Genomic DNA, 5444 nt, shown 5'->3' with positions numbered 1-5444 from the left:
ATTTCCAGTCAGGGGTGCCAATAATTCTGGAGCCCACTGTATAATCAAACAATACTAATTAATTGTAATCATTTGAAGGTGATAAAGATTGTAGGCTCGTCTATGAGCTGGTTGTAATAAGAGGCATTTGCTTCACGTATTTCCATTGTTACATTATTTCTCAAACCTTTATGAATATGGAAGTCATTGGGTATTTTACTTGATAAAGCTGTTTTAAAGGGAGATATCCCGTTTTTTCATGAGTGACTGAATTTCATTATTTAACCATGGTAAGCGAGTGGACTTTTGAGAGCTATTAATTTTAATGGTACATTTCTCAACTAGCACAATGTAATACATTTGTCAGTGTAAGTATATCATGGGGTTTTAGAGGTTAAAAACCAAGGCCAGGCTCCTAGCGACCTGGTTGACAAAAACACAAACAAAACTTGTGTGTTCTTTTGAAGCTGGTACTGTGGGTTTTGCATCATGATGAGACGTGTGGCACCCTTATCTGATCCTCATACTCTGTCTCTATGCTGCCTTTGCACTGCTGGGCACTCTCCACACCCGCTTCTGACCTATCTTTTCATAGTTGTTTTTCTTCTGACTCTAAAAGTGTTTTTAATTTAATATGTTCTTCCTCTTAGCAACTGTTATCCACTGGGCGTGAGAGAATTTTTTTTATTTATTATTCTTTAAAATGGAAGACAGCGTGTGTGCTTTTGACCAATTAGAACACTCATAACACCAGGGCAGAAAGACGTCCGTCTCTGACTATAAAAGTAAAGAGGCACAGGAAGAAGCACCATTTTGGACTGCAGATCCTCTGACAAACAGGTGAGAATGTGGCTTTGTAATATATCTCTTTATTCTGGAAACAATCTGTATTATTATGCTGGTGAGTCCTCATATGTAATTATACTTTACCAGATCTATTTGGTAACTTTGCAGTGTCAGTGAATTTAACTTTCATAGTAAACACTGCAAATATGTATCTTTTTATGAGAACAAAGGGGCACATTGGACACTTGGGGCAAGAGGGGCAGGTGCCCCAGAGCTACCCCCTCTGCACGTGCCTGCTTAAGGACTGAGCCTATGTTTAGCACACATGTATTCAAGAGACATTTCAATTTCAAAGGCATTTCAAAGACATTCATTTTCTTTGCAACATGAGTGAATATTTCTTGATCTTTCTTTTATTCAGATGCAGACGGATCTTCTCATTCACATGCATGCGTGTTTCCTGGTTGGGAAACATTCTGTGATTGTTTTATTTCTGTGTTTACAAGAGGACTGGTACCTGGGAACTCAAAAATGGCAGACTCTACAGAATCTCACGCAAGGTAAATAAATCTACCTGCTAGTGATGTGAGGGTCAGGTTTTCTTTGTACGTGCACCCGCCCAACCCATTATAAGAGCCAATCCACACCCACCCGACCTGTTATCATGTGCACAAAAAACAACCATCAACACGCGACTGGGCCCGCACACATTAAAATATAGTTATTACAGTCCGTATAACACATTCCTAATTGCTGTAGCCCATTCATTGAAAGGAAACTTTAAAATAGCATATAGACTACAGTTAGATCCCTGTTCTACCAATCTTTGTTTACATTCATTTGCGCTACATCATTACGTACATTTACAATAAAACTAGGCTATTGAATTTTTACTCTAATCAATTTCACATTCTCATTTGTTATGAACTGGAGACGCATCAAATTGTGTCGTGCAAAACTACCAATCAATGCCTTTTCAGGAAAAATTGTCGTCACTGGATGATTCACACAAAAGTCATGAATATAGCCTATGCATAGGCTAAAATAAATCATACAGTTTTTTTTATAGTATTATATATTATGTACATAGAATACCTGTCAATTTTGGATTCACAAAGAATATTAATTGAAGCTGCTGTGTGTGTGTGTGTGTGTAAATGGCAGACATTTATATAGCGCCTTTATCCACAGCACTGTACAATTGATGCTTCTCCATTCACCCATTCATACACACACTCACACACCGACAGCGATTGGCTGCCATTCAAGGCCCCGACCAGCTCGTCAGGAGCATTTGGGGGTTAGGTGTCTTGCTCAGGGACACTTCGACACAGCCCAGGCGGGGGATCGGTACCGGCAACCCTCCGACTGCCAGACAATTACTCTTTCTACCTGAGCCATGTCGCCCCACATGGCTCACACGTGTGTGTGTGTGTGTGTGTGTGTGTGTGTGTTTTGTGTGTATACTATGAATAACAAAATTATTATTTTTAAATGTCTTTGAACCCTTAGGTACTCTACGACAAAAAAAGAATATTCATCTAACTGGTTAGATATAATTAATGCCAGTGAACATAAAGCAACAGAACCCATAGAAAAATACCTAGTGAGCACAGTCAAGCAAGTTCTGGATGAAGATGGACAAGTCAGGAGATACACCTTTGGGAGAAAGGACCCTAAAAAAAGGAACAGAACAATCCTGATAGTGGGAGAAACAGGAACAGGGAAGTCTACACTGATCAATAGGATGCTCAACTACATGCTGGGTGTAAAGTGGGAAGACAACATCAGGTTTGAAATCATTCCAGATGTAGACAAAATAGACGAAACTGAATCGAAAACCATTGAAATTACTGCTTATGAGATTTTTGGACTGGAGGAAGTTCCTTTTTCCCTCACAGTCATTGATACACCAGGATTTCACGACTCAACGGGTCACAAGAAAGATAAAATCACCACTCAGAATCTGTACACGTTTTTAAAAATTTTAAACAATAAGGATCAAATAGATGCAGCTTGCGTTGTGGTGAACGCATCTGAAAATGTCTTAACGTCCAGCCAGAAATACATCTTTGATACTGTCCTGTCCCTCCTTGGGAAGAACATGGAGAAAAACATTGTGACTCTCTTCACCTTCTCACACTGGATACCACCTTCAGCTCTTAAGGCAGTTATTAAGTCTGGTGTACCTGTACCCAAAGACGATAATGATGAACATGTTTACTTTGAATTCAACAACCTTCCTGTTGAGAAGCCTGCTAAGAAATATGAACAAACATATAAAACAGCCTGGGATAAAGGAACAAAGAGCTTCAAGGAGTTTTTCAAAGCTTTGGACCTGATGGAAACTCAAAGCTTGAGGGTAATAAGAAAAGTCCTGAAGCAACGTCAGAGCCTGGAAGATTCTATCCAGAGATTGGAGAGCATCACGGAGCATGTGGAGGAGATGTCCAAGGAACTTGGCCAGGAACGGAAAAGTCTGGAAAAGCTAAGAGAGGACATGAAAAAAGAGAGAGTCGAGATTGATAGCAAAGCAACTTGCTGCACTGTATGTGAGGTGAACTGCCACTATCCGGGGTGCTGGTGGGCAAATAACCCAAGCAGGTGTTCTGTAATGAAGGACGGCAAATGTACAGTCTGTCCTAAAAAATGCAGCTTTGAGGTCCACATAAAAGAAAACAAAATATATCAGCCACAAATGGAGGCAGAGAAAACAAAGGCTGAGGATAAAATATCTGCAGCAGAGGGAAGGATTTCCAAACTTGAACAAGACTTGAAGGACACAGAGGCTGAGAATGCCAAACTCATGGAGCTGTCTTACCAGTGCATTCTCACGCTTAGAGAGTTTGCTCTGAAGTTTGATTCAGATCCTACTCACCAGAACATTCTCAAGCTGATCGAAATGCTGAAGAACAAAGAAACAGAGAAGGTGGCAGAGCTGCAGGAGATGTTGGAGAACAAAGAAGAAACAGAGAAGGTTGCAGAGCTGCAGGAGATGCTGGAGAAGTCTGTGTGAGGAGATGAACAGATGTGGGGAAGATGCGCATTTAGTCACTCATCTGCTTGTCATGTACATGTTGTTCAAACTGTTTTTGTGTTTGAACAAACCTGAACAATAGAGTTTATTTACCAATGAATCCCCCTGTTGCCCCTACAAGAATAACAATTATAAACAATGATAAACTAACAGACAACCAAGCAGATAACAGATAACAGGAACATAACAATCTACAAAAAATTCTCAACAGAGAAAATCTACAAAAATAAATCACCAAATGTGTATTCAGTGTATTCAGTGTATTCAGTGTACCAGTTTTTCTTATGTCTGCCTCTAGTGGTGGAACCTGTCGTCTCCATATGAACGACTGAGGAGTCACTCTCAGGCTCAACAGAGCAGCTGAGGTGTTCAGAGAAGACATCCCAATGGAAACCAGAACGCAACTATTTGACATCTGGGGCGGCCTGTAGTGTAGTGGTTAAGGTAAATGACTGGGACATGCAATGTCGGTGGTTCTAATCCTGGTGTAGCAAAAATAAGATCCACACAGCCGTTGGGCCCTTGAGCGTCTGTCAAATGCCTATAATGTAATGTAATGTAATGTAATGTAATCTGGAAACAATGACAGTATGCATCGCTGGTGAAATACTCAACCTTTTTTATTGTTTTATGTTTGATAAGTCTTTATTTCCTAACTGGTATGTTTTGTCATTTAAGCGACTATCTAGTCCATGAATAGAAGTTTGTATTTTTGTCGGAAAAATTCACAGAACAAGGTGTTCTATCTCCATTTTATGACAAATCAATCACAAGTCAAAATCAGATTAAACCGTCAAACTGTCAGAGTTGAGCAAGCTGGTTCCTCCAAAACTCTGTGTGTGTCATGTCAAAAGTATACCAATATGTATGCTGCCTATTACTCATGTAATCAATATGGATGCAGCCTATTACTCATGTAATCAATATGTATGCTGCCTATTACTCATGTAATCAATATGTATTCTGCCTATTACTCATGTAATCAATATGGATGCTGCCTATTACTCATGTAATCAATATGTATGCTGCCTATTACTCATGTAATCAATATGTATGCTGCCTATTACTCATGTAATCAATATGTAATCCAATGAACCTATATCATTAATTACGGATGAGCTTATGGAAACGCAAGAAACCACAGTGTCAACTGTAGAAGAAAAAGCAAAAGAATGCATCTGGCTGAAAAACCACACTCACTAAGAAGAAAACATTAATCAAATATTAAATTATGATTAAGTATGCCTGTATATTTTCAGGCACGGATGGTGCAGCGGGTAGCACTGCCGCCTCACAGCAAGGAGGTCCTGGGTTCCAATCCCCGTCGGCCGGGGCCTCTCTGTGCAGAGTTTGCATGTTCTCCCCGTGTCTGTGTGGGTTTCCTCCGGGTACTCCGGTTTCCTCCCACAGTCCAAAGACAGGCAGGTTAGGCTGATTGGAGAGTCTAAATTGCCCATAGGTATGAGTGTGAGTGAATGGTGTGTGTGTGTGTGCCCTGTGATGGACTGGCGACCTGTCCAGGTTGTATTCCTGCCTTTCGCCCAATGTATGCTGGGATAGGCTCCAGCCCCCCCTGTGACCCTGATCAGGATAAGCTGGTTCAGATAATGGATGGATGGATGGATGGATGTATATTTTCAAA

The 5444-nt window shown here is 40.5% G+C and overlaps 1 long non-coding RNA gene across 1 annotated transcript; it reads left to right on the top strand.

Annotated features, from left to right (window-relative positions):
* The first annotated feature begins 687 nt into the window (after positions 1-687).
* LOC133136179 (uncharacterized) lies at positions 688-2725 on the top strand. Its single transcript, XR_009709476.1, has 3 exons — positions 688-819; positions 1187-1325; positions 2278-2725. It is a non-coding gene; the product is annotated as an uncharacterized LOC133136179 (long non-coding RNA).
* The last annotated feature ends 2719 nt before the right edge of the window (positions 2726-5444 follow it).

The sequence above is a fragment of the Conger conger genome, chromosome 9 (assembly GCF_963514075.1).
Source record: "Conger conger chromosome 9, fConCon1.1, whole genome shotgun sequence".
Taxonomy (NCBI): domain Eukaryota; kingdom Metazoa; phylum Chordata; class Actinopteri; order Anguilliformes; family Congridae; genus Conger; species Conger conger.
This window is presented reverse-complemented; position numbering and strand designations above follow the sequence as displayed.